General features: G+C 39.8%; 1 long non-coding RNA gene across 1 annotated transcript; it reads left to right on the forward strand.

The window, feature by feature from the left end:
- The first annotated feature begins 3,643 nt into the window (after positions 1-3,643).
- Positions 3,644-12,217, forward strand: LOC143711238 (uncharacterized). The gene is made up of 3 exons (XR_013194799.1): positions 3,644-3,716; positions 3,813-4,009; positions 12,115-12,217. It is a non-coding gene; the product is annotated as an uncharacterized LOC143711238 (long non-coding RNA).
- The last annotated feature ends 169 nt before the right edge of the window (positions 12,218-12,386 follow it).

Raw genomic sequence — 12,386 nt, forward strand, 5'->3', positions numbered from 1 at the left:
GTAGGCTGTTCCCACACAAACTCAATGGTTTTGACACCAGATGGACTGGACAGCATGCGAATATTTTGGGTTCTAATTATGTTTGAATGTTTAAAAAGTTGAGGTTTTCTTATGTAGGCTACCTGTATTATTCTTGTATGCACAAGCAACTATTCACAACTACAAAAGTTAGATTACAACTTAAATACGCTCGCGAAAAGTCGCGCTGGCCTGAGGAGTAACTATAGCAACAGAACTGTGGGCTGCTCACGCAATGACCGCACACCGACCAAACACAAGTAAGCTATACTGTCGTTATTTTCCCCTTTATTATATATTCACACAACACATATATCACAAAGCATTTAACCAATTTTTGTGCGTTTGCCAAATGTAAAAAATCTGCCAAAATAGAATGTTCAAAGAGCGCCAAAAAGATAACAGGGGTTGCGCGAAACAAACAACCGCGAAAATTACTGACAGGAAAGAAACTGAAACTCGTTGAATGGCAGAGGATTATTGTGAAAACATGGAATTAATTCAACCACGAAAAGAACATTTTATTTTATATTTATTTTTAGTGTAACCATAATAATGCGTAGCCTACAGTTTGTTAATAAAACACAAAATGAAAGAGAGAGAGAGAGAGAGAGAGAGAGAGAGAGAGAGAGAGAGAGAGAGAGAGAGAGGTGCATTTCATGGATGGAATGTCCCAGGTGGGAATCCCAATAGCTACAGAGGAAGTGTGCTGAGTTTTGGCAGGAAGAGGGAGCTGGGAGGGGTGGTCCTGACTGAGGAGGGGGGGAGTTTCCTGATATTTCTCTTAACTGGATCCAACTCGTGGGCTCTCTTCCCTTCCCCAAACCGTCCACTCTCCATAATGCATGTCCAACTCACTCTCACTCCAGCGTTCCTGTCTGCACTCTGCCCTAAAACATCATCTTTCCAAAATCACTCCCTACAATCTCCCAGCATTGTTCTTTCCAGTGATCTATGTTCAGCTGGACTTCTTACTCTTATCACGACCTCCCTTATAGCACTGCACTGTACTGATTTTGTCATTGTGTAGGCTACCTTTTAAAAAAAATATGCTCCCACCGGAAAGAAAAATTGTGGTCAATAACTCAATTATTTCTCACCTCAGATTGATAATATGAGATAATAATAATCGAATAATCTCACATATTGTTCAGAAAACATCCCAACATGTTACAAGCTGTCCTCATTTACCAAGATACAAATCAGAAGCTGAACTGGCTGCTCGATTTGGGGGGGAGTTAGGTTTAATTGCGATTTTTCTAATAAAAAAAATCGGATTTTGATTTAAAATGCGATTTTAAAACAAGCTCCGGGTTGTAGGGGTGCACAACAGAGCACCCTCAGTTGAAGCTTTGTGGGCTTTTGGCGAACCCGATTTGGCAAACACTCCAGTGTCTATCTGTGCTTGCGTCTGAGAGCCGTCGAGTGATTTTGCAGCGTTTAGCAGTGTAAACAATCACAGACATATCTATACAGTGGCCAATCAGAGGTGTTTAAAGCTGCAGTAGGGAGTTTTGAGAAAATGTTGACTTAGCCTGAAAATTTGAACAAGCACAACTTACAGGTCCAACCCCCTTGCTCTCTGCTGCGCTACAGCTCCTCCCTCCACAGCTCCTCCCTCCACAGCTCCTCCCTCCACAGCTCCTCCCCCACAGCTCCTCCCTCCACAGCTCCTCCCTCCACAGCTCCTCCCCCACAGCTCCTCCCTCCACAGCTCCTCCCTCCACAGCTCCTCCCTCCACAGCTCCTCCCTCCACAGCTCCTCCCCCACAGCTCCTCCCTCCACAGCCCCTCCCTCCACAGCTCCTCCCTCCACAGCTCCTCCCTCCACAGCCCCTCCCTCCACAGCTCCTCCCTCCACAGCTCCTCCCTCCACAGCCCCTCCCTCCACAGCTCCTCCCCCACAGCTCCTCCCTCCACAGCCCCTCCCTCCACAGCCCCTCCCTCCACAGCTCCTCCCTCCACAGCTCCTCCCCCACAGCCCCTCCCTCCACAGCTCCTCCCCCACAGCTCCTCCCCCACAGCTCCTCCCCCACAGCTCCTCCCTCCACAGCTCCTCCCTCCACAGCTCCTCCCCCACAGCCCCTCCCTCCACAGCTCCTCCCCCACAGCTCCTCCCCCACAGCTCCTCCCCCACAGCGGAGCCTGCCGTGAACGCGCAGGCTAGTAAGCAGGACCACCGATGACGGCGGATTATAAACAGTTATGGAACATTCACTAATAGGGACGAAACATCAACAATATGCTTTACATTGACTATGGCTATAGTTACTTTGACTACAAACTTGGTCCTCAAATCATTATGTATTTTGCAATACATGTAACTTTATAAGGTTGCATTTATAAGGTTTATAAGGTTTCTTTCTTCAGTCGAAAAGAAATTAAGTTTTTTGATGAAAACATTCCAGGCTTTTTCTCCATATAATGGACTTCAATAGGACACAAACGTTTCGAGGACCAAATGACAGTTTCAGCGCAGATTCAAATGGTTTTAAACGATACCAGACGATGGATAAGGGTCTTATCTAGTGAAACGATCGGTCATTTCAAAAATAAATAAAAAACTTTAAGTTTTATAAGCACAAATGCTCGCCTCGCTCTGTTCTGTGATGCACGTTCGTGATCCTGTTCGAACTCGTTCATCCAAATGAACAAATCTTTTTTCGAGTCATTCGTTCGTTGAATGAACGAAATGACTCGAAAAAAGATTCGTTCATTTGGATGAACGAGTTTGAACAGGAGAGTCACGAACGACGGTACGCGCTCGCGCTGTGCAAGAGAGGGGTGATCAGCGCGTACACGAGCGTGATTGACACTGCTAAGACATTCCTCCTGGCTCTGATTGGTTGTTTCTGACCGGGAGCGGTGTATTTCTGCAAATGGCAATAGGACCACTGGGAGGAGCCAGAGGAGCTTGATTTTTTTCACAGATTATCTGTCTCAGATTCTACTTTCAGGACATAATGACAGTTTTAACAAATATTTGTTTACAAAAGCTACCTACTGGAGCTTTAAGTTAGTCAGAATCCACTCACCGTTTAAAACGAGTTTTTGTTCAGTGCTGAGTTCTGCGAATCCGATCATTTTAACAAAGTATAGACACGATGTAAAGAGATTCCTGCCAATGCAGAATTCACTCTCGAAACTGCAATGATTGACATAGTGACCTTAGCAATGGACCGCACTAAAGTCTGATTGATGTGCATTAAGGCTAAAGCACCTGATTTGATGTGATTTCTGGAACCGGACCTGGTCTGTGGTCTTGGTAACCCATAATCAGAATTTTCTCTTCATTGCCAGTTTATTCAATAAAGACTGTGTTAACAATCTCAGTTTCTAAGTCCTCATTAACTTAAGCAACAAAGAGTCGGTCAGTTCAAATTCTTGCAGGGGGTTGCGTGAACGCACCCGTTTGGATGTGTGGGCCGTGAGTTGGAAAAGATTGGGAACCACTAATTTAAGTAAATCGCTGCATTTGTGATTTGATTATTGCACTAAGCCAGATTTCTATTTTGGTTTTATTATAAATAATAATGCAGTATCAACTTTCATGTCAAATGTTTATAGTTCTTTTTTCTAACACTGTCAATTATTGTCTCATTTGTATATCTTTATTTCTCCTCAGCAACTTTAGGAGAAACATCTAAAACAAAACTGATACTGAGATACCTTTGTGCCCTAGACTGGCCAAAAAGCAGGTACAATTCTATTCATAATTATTTTATGATTTAGAACATGTTCTCAGGTATAACAGAGGTGGAGCTTGTAGGTCAGTGTGAGCTCTTTCTTCTCAGTGAAGAGCTTTAGGTGGTCTCGGGCTGCGCAGGTGGAAGTGAGCTTCAGATGTTGGAGGACAGCAGATCCGGGTAAATAAAGAGTGATACGGGAAGCAGCCAGAGCAGGAGGTCACTTCCTATCTGTCAAAGCTCAGGCTTCCTCACGTTCCTGTGGACGGCACACCTGGACTCACCTTCACGTTCCGCTCTGACAGGTAGAGGGCAAATAGTTAATGCTGTGGGGCACGGTACAAAAAAACTGGGAAAAGATAAAATGGGAGAGAAGGAAGGACATGGAAAGATGTTTTGAAGTGTCTAGGGAGGTGAGAAGGAAAAGTCTTTTAGTCTCTGCTGAGCTCAGACTATCTAAGTTTCCTATCAGCAGTCGAGGAGGGGAAAAGACCTGAAACACAGGGTTAGACTTGCGGCCAATGGGAAGTGACCTTGCCCTTCCAGTCAGTCCAAGTGTGTGACTATTTGTGTGTGATAATTCATGCACACAGATGGTTGTGAAGACATTCAAAAAGAATCAAATCATCTATGTATTAACTGTGTTGCGTACAGAAGTGGTTGGCCTATATGTGTATTTTGACAGGGAGCTGGGTTGAAACTACATCCGGAGTCGTGCTGAGGCAAAGAATAACACACACACACACACACACACACACACACACACACACACACACACACACACACACACACACACACACACACACACACACACACACACACACACACACACACACACACACACACACACTCATGAAAAAACATTAGACGGGGATCTGACACAGGCATGCTTCCTCCAGAGATGAATCAGGGGGCTGACTCGTTCTTAGAGCCCGGAGTGAAGGTGCTTTGATGGGATGCCATGTGGCAGAGATCAGGGGGTCTTAGCTGGAGCTCTGGACAGTAACACAAGAGAAGAGGATTAAACTATGATCGACACAGGTCTATTATCAAACTAAACACTGTTATTACATGCATAAAACAATTTAATGTCACACAGACATGTATATTACAAACAAGTAGTAGACCTAGTAATAAGTTTCTTAATCCGATCATTTGAAATCTTTGTGTATATAGTTACAAAATATTTCTATTTTAAATAAATGCTGTTCTTTTTCAACTTTTTATTCATCAAAGAATTCTGAAAAAAATATCACAGGTTATAAAAAAAATTACGCAGCACAACAGTTTCCAACATTGATAAAAAATCAGCATCTTAGAATGATTTCTGAAGGATCATGTGACACTGAAGACTGGAGTAATTATGCTGAAAATTAACATAATAACAATCACATAAATTATAATTTAAAGTGTATTAAAATAGAATACCCTTTATTTTAAATTGTAATAATATTTTGCAAAACAACATTTTTTTCCTGTATTTTTGTTTTGTTTTTTTAAATGCAGGCTTGATGAGCATAAGAGACTTTGAAAAACATTAAAAAATGGTAATGTTTCGAAACTTTTGACCAGTACTATAAAAATGTAAATATATATTATAAGGTAAAAAGTATTTTTACTTTTTATTAATTTTTTATATATTTTGTTAAAAAAATATATAAAAAAATTGTATATATATATATATATATATATAAATAAATTAATACTTTTTACCTTATAAAATATATGTACATTTTTTAAACAATCATAAATAGTTCTACACTCGCATGTATTCAAGGTGCCAGGGCAATATGTTATTAATTTTTACTTAATGGTACCATATTACAAGTTATTAAATTGAAACATTTCTTGAAAATGGTATAAAAGTTTTCAAAACCATATGAAACCAAGATGAATACAAAATGTTTGAGAATTTGGCACTTGTGGTTTATACTAGATTAGATCAGGTCCCTTTTCTTTTTCATGGACACTTTTATTTGTCACTGATGTTCACATATGCGCAAAATGTAGACAAATAGTACACCGAAAAAAAAAAATTGTGAATGAAACATTTTTCATTTAGGAATTCTAGTAAATTTCTGTGGTCACTCTATACGCTGATTTCACGCAGCCGCCATTTTGAAATCGAAAGCGAGGCTCGGGTGGGAAGAACCCCGGAAGTAAAGATAAACAACAATGCCTTGGACTAACAACCTGAAGCTGCTGCCGCCATTTACACTATTGGATCTTAATATCCAATATAGGATGGGTATATAGTTCGTTCCTGCTTCTTTTTTTACTTTCTGAATTATATATATAAAAAATATTTTATTTATAAATTAATTTCACTGTATATAGTCTAAAGTATGAAAGACATGTATGTACAGTTTTAGAATAACTCATCTCTACATTAAACACAACAATACACCATCGCATTCGCGATCTCCTGTGATTAAAGGCGACACTTCCGGTTTTCTTCCCACCGGAGCCTCGATTTCGGTTTCAAAATAACGGATGCGTGAAATAAGCGTATAGTGTGAACTGAAATCATACCAATCAATGTAATGGCAAAATGTCTCAGAAAAGTGAAGTTAGTTTTGCAGCATTGTTTGTGGGATTGCACTTTTGTTTAATCGACGCACTGCCATTCGGACACTTTCAGTGTATGACTGTTTTTCGAAGCGACTGTAGAGATTGTTCCATGCTGAACATCGACAGACAGGCACGCACACTTGCGCACAGGCAGCATTACTCTTTTCTATCTCCCTCTTTTCTCCGCCTGCCCCCCCCCCCCCCCTTCTTTTAGAAAGAATGTGTCTCTCGGCACCCAGGACCCAATCCTGCGTTTGAAGTATCACCGTCAGAGCTCTCCTTCCATCTTTCCGTCTCCCTCCTCCCCTGTGGTGTCTGTCTATCTGTCAGCCGGACTCATCTCCACCCCCTGCAGCTGTGAGCGAGAAACAGACCGGTCCTTTGTGTCCCTCTGTTCCTGCCGTCCGCCGTGATCACACCTGCCACCTGCGCAGGGCACCACTCACCTTTCATCCCGCTCTCTTCTTTTTCTCTTCCTAAAGCTCTGTCAGGTTGGAATGACCGGCGGACAGGGCAGTGCCTGGCTTCTCACACACAATATATTGTTGAGCGCTTTTCTAAACCGGCAGGCGCTGTGGTCGTGAAGTCTGGCTAAGCCACTTGAAGCCGTGCATTACACTGATTTTACCATGGGTAAGGGGTGTTTTAACCAAGTCACTGCAGAGCCGTAAGTGTCTTATTGCTTTTATCATATTGCTATTGCTGCCATTATATTCTCCTGACACCCAGAAATAGACATTTTGCCTCTGTAGAGGACATTATATTTCTCTGATGTCTCAGTTTTAAGTCTGGACATCCTGCACATTCAGGGCTTTGCAGAGATACCAAATGTTTGGAGGTTTCACCTTAACAACTCCCTCGCCTTGGTCTTTAAATATGACTGAATGATCAAATGTAGCACTCTCATAGAAATATGATAATCTGACTCTTTTTCAAATTGTTTGTCAGAAATCAAGATCTCAGGAAAACGTTATGGGTTTTCAAACCAAGTTACTTTTTCTGTTAGGAGGGCATTGGTTTCATACATGTCCACTGTAAAGAAAGGACTAACAGGACTTAAAGCTACAATATGTAAGATTTTTGTAATAAATATCCAAAATTCACTTTGTGACTGTGATATATTTCCTGCAGTTGTGTACTTACAATATCCCAAAAGTTCCCAAAGATTTTTAATTTCAGAGAAATACCAATTTTAAATAATGGCTCGTCCATGTTCACTTGTCGCCTGTCGATGACGTAATATCCGCGTTATCCCTGGTTTCCGCTCTTACTGCCATAGTAACCATGGCGACAGACGTGGACAACAGCGCTATGTCTAGCGGCATGCTCACGCTGTTGTTGTTTTGTTCAAACATTATGGATCATGGCAAGCAGACTTTGGGACAAAAGGAGAAATAAAACGAGGATCAATGTCAGCGTGGCGTTTTCCAGATGCCGGGAGCTTTGCGTTTGTGACAAACTTCGATTTGACAGAGACGCATCTCTTGCATGTTATTAGACAGGTGAGCAAATGTACATAAAACTAATCAATGTTATATAGCTCAACATGATGAAATGTTAGAATGTGATCAATATGTTATTTTAAAGTTGATCTAGCTTATTGTTAGTCCCATACAGACACACTAACACAGAATAACATTACAAATTTCAACACACTCAAATGCAGTTTAGTGTGATAGTGTAACGTTTGACCAAGTGAAACAGCGCTGCGTTACCTCACAAGTTTCATTCGTCTAATAAACTGACCTGTGAGTAGTAATTCAGCACTTGCATGAAGTTCGGTAGAATTAAATGTCCTTATTCCTTTATATCTGCTTCATACCACAGCCATGTTAAAAAACATCAATGGCTTCACTCATCTATAAACATTATTAATAATTCCGCTCATGCGTGTAAGAGGTTAGTGACCCCTAGCGGTGAAAAAAATTACATATTGTAGCTTTAAAGCATGGCATGTCAGGCATTTTGGAATGAATAGTGAAAGAAATAACATATCAATATTCATATGAAATATGACATATTCCTATGAAAATATTCCCAATTATTACTCCCATTATTACACGTCTTTTTCCATTACATGTTGCCCCAAGAACAGCTGTATAGATGCATTGCATAAGGGGAATGGCATTTATGGCCATGTTTACACGCATATTGCATACAGTAACAGAGTTACTGAGAGAGAATCATTATCATTATCAAGAAGCATTTCTGATTATTATCAATGTTAAAGACAGTTTTATGGTTCCATGATTTGTTTCAGGATTCTTTGATGAATAAAAAGAACATAATTGACATAGAAATACTGGTAAGGGGGGTGATGGATATGCTTGTTTATGTTTGTTAACTTCTGTTATTCTTATAAAACTAATTAAAACAATATTGAGAAATCCTGGTAACACTTTATTTTAAGGTGACGTAGTTACACGTTACTACTTACTATAGTAATAACAGTAAATTATGCATAATTACAAGTAACTAACCCTAACAGTAACTCTATAGTAAGTAGTTAATTAATATTTCTTAAGTACAATGTAACTGTCACCTTAAAATAAAGTGTAACCGAAATCCTTTGTAGTTATTATAACATTATACATTATATATGTCTTTACTATCACTTTTGATCATTTTATTGCATCCTTGCTGAATAACAGTATTAATATCTTTTAAATATATATATATATATATTACTGAACATAAACATTAAAAAATAGTAAATTACATTATTTCATCTGAATTAAAAAATAACTCTTGGCAACTTTTAACATATAGCTCATCCAATCAGAATTTATAGTCAGATAATATCTAGCCATATCTTTTAAAAATGTCATTAAAAGTCAGAATGGAGAAGTGTATTTTTGGAGGATTTTGAGGCGAAAGAAAGAGATACACATAGAGGAAACTGCAGCTGGACTTCGTCTCTCTTTATTAAAACATAAAGATGGGATGAAAGTTGTTGTGATTCGAGAGAAGAGTTGTTGTGAGGGGAGGATGGTGTTTCGAGGTCATATATTCACCTGTGGACGGGTGTCTGTTTCCTGTCAGACTACTGGAGCTCTTTGTTTCTCATTTAAAAGATGAATGCTTGTATGGTTTTATGAGATTGTGCGACTAGAAAACCGGAAAGATGGAAAATGATTCATTCATTGAAATGGTTACTTAACAGTTTAAATTAATGTCAATATAAAACATTGAAACAATATGAAATTCAAAAAGTTTTACTTCAGTAATGGTAATGAGCGGATTAGTTGCATGTACTTATGCATAATTTACTGTTATTACTAGTATAGTAAGTACATGTACATAACAAAGAAACTGTAAAATAAAACGTTCCCCTAAAATCCCATATAATTTTTTTATGTCAAATGCCGTCCATTCAAACTCTACAATATTTTGCTGCAAATTCACATGCTGCATGGAAGGTTTAATTAATAATTACATTTTGATGAAAAATTATGATTATATTATAGATCATTTAGGTGAACCGGTGTCATTTCTGTTACAATATGGATCAATGTATAAACCAATCAGCAAGCAGGACCAGGATGCTTTATATTAATTTCATAAATACGTAAATAACACAGTTGTTGTATGCCAGAGGACACAGTTAATAAGCTGAATATTTTTTTGCCGGCCCAAGTCAGGTGCCACAATGTAACCTTTCAAAAACACCCCTTTCATGTAGTTGCACAGCTTGAGGTTTTCTGACGGTGTGTGTGTGTGAGTGTGTGTGAGTGTGGACAGTGAGGGCGGTGTCTCTGTCACCGTGGTGATTTATGAGCGTGCTCAGTTGCGAGCTGCACAGTGCAGGATATTGTTCTCTGACACTGACGGGTCTCTCTGCAGGCTGTCAGGACGTGCGCGTGCGTGTGTGTGTGTGTGTGCAGGGGCTGCAGGTGAGCCCGGCCCGGCACAATCAATCAACGGCGGGTCAGTGCGGCCCCGGGGCCCGAGACCACCTCACACTCGCCTCTATTGTGGACGCTCTATCGCTAATGAACACCGGCCAAGTTGGACTCTTTGTTTGGTGCTGGAGTCTTCTTGAGCTTTCTGCCTGGGCTTTGAGAAACTGTCATTGAACTCTTCAGCTTGGAGTGTGTGTGTATGTGTGTGTGTGTGCTCCCACCCTCCACCTCCCCCACACCCTCACACACACCTCAGCTTTCACTGTGCACCACATCAGGATACAGTACTGCTGCTGGATTCCGGTTTCAAACAGAATTTAAGCTCCGGTTTGGTCAACAGCTAAACCGCAGCTTTGGCAGAGGCTGTACTGTATGTTCTAGATGAAGCTGTGATGGAGCGCCGTCACCCGGAACGACCCTCTCTCTCCTCCACCAATCAGCTCGCGCTGGAAATCTTCGCACATGCGGGATTATTAATGTCATATCTGACATTTGGCTCGGTGTCAAAATCAAGCAGAAATCAAAAAGTTGTTTCTTGATGGAATTAGGCGTGAGAGGCCCGTGATATTTTGTGAATAGAACATGGATGGAACGCTGTACTGACCAATCAGCATCCAGGACCCAAATTATGCTGCTTTTATATGATGTGAGTTTTTATGGTAAAGAAATTCAAACTATAGTTTGATATCTAAAGACAAATTCAGTGGAAAACTCACCGCCACTATACTAAGTTGCGGGTGGTTGCTAGGGTGTTGCTAGTTGGTTACTTACCGGCGCAAGTCAGAAAGGGCCCAAAGATTCGCTGATATTTTGGTCTGTATATATGGCTCTGATTTCTGTCAGTGTAAGTTTATGGGATTTAAAAAAAAATTCAATTTCATTATTTAAAATTCTTAGAAAAGTGTTAGCATATCCTTCATCAAAAAGCCACAAAAAACAAACAAACAAACAAACAAACACTACCAATTAATAGTTTGGGGTCGGTAAGATTTTAAAATTAAGTCTCTTCTTTTCACCATGGCTGCATTTATTTGATTAAAGAATACAGTAAAAACGGTAATATTGTGAAATATTATTCCAATTTAAATAACTGTTTTCTGTTTGAATATATTTTAAAAATGTAATTTTTCTCTGTGATCAAAGCTGAATTTTCTGCATCATTTCTCCAGTTTTTAGTGTCACATGATCCTTCAGAAATCATTCTAATATGATGATTTGATGATAAAGAAACATTTCTGATTATTATCAACGTTGAGAACAGTATCCGTGCTACATTTTATGCATGATTTTGATGTATAAAGTTCAAAAGAACATAATTTCTTTGAAATAAACATTATAAATGTCTTTACGGTCACTTTTGATCAGTTTATTGCTTCCATGCTGAATAAAAGTATTTATAGCTCTAAAAATCTTTCTGACCCCAAACTTTAAAAATAAATAAATACAATTAAAAATAAAATAATTGCAAAATCCTCTAGCAGTATACACAATTATGTCAGTAATGTCCATGTGTATAGAATACTCTCGCTTTATTATGACCCAAACTGATGTGCTGACAGATGCTATCAAGTTCTGTAACTATAAACATATGTAATGTACGAGAATGAAAAGCACAAGCATATAGCCATTCCAGAAACGCCTGTTTGTGTGTTCTGTTCAGCAGTCACACATGCCCTTGACTTTTACAAAAGCCATTTTGACAGCATTTTGTCTGCGAATGTGTGAGAATGAGTGTTTCACAGGGTTTCCCACCCAGCGGTGCTAAAGACTAACCACAAACACAGAGTGTGTGCCATTGTGAGGCTCTAAGCATCAGTGCTAACAGACATTGTCTTGGTTTCCCTCCAGTGTGTATTTTCAGAATGATTATTGTACAGCATATACAATATGTCTGCGTTATCATGGAGACGAGAATGGCTGTTGTTATGTTGGCGCAGGAAATGGCCCTGTGGTGACCAGTGATGACCTCACTCATGAGGTGATGATGACCTCAGCTTGGCCTCTGCTTGGATCCTGGGTCCTGTGTAGAAGCACCTCAAGTAAGGTTGGCTAAATATCAATACAGATTTGTTGTGCATGTTAGCAATGAAGGAGAACTGGTTACTGGTTATGCGAGACAGGCCTAGTTCATTTTTTTTGTCATAGATCTTCAAAATTGCTAAATAATGTTAAACTCTGGCCCTGTATGCAGCGACCAAACACAACATAT

The sequence above is a fragment of the Siphateles boraxobius genome, unplaced genomic scaffold, assembly GCF_051911475.1.
Source record: "Siphateles boraxobius isolate OS27281-9 unplaced genomic scaffold, OSU_SipBor_1 5, whole genome shotgun sequence".
Lineage (NCBI taxonomy): Eukaryota > Metazoa > Chordata > Actinopteri > Cypriniformes > Leuciscidae > Siphateles > Siphateles boraxobius.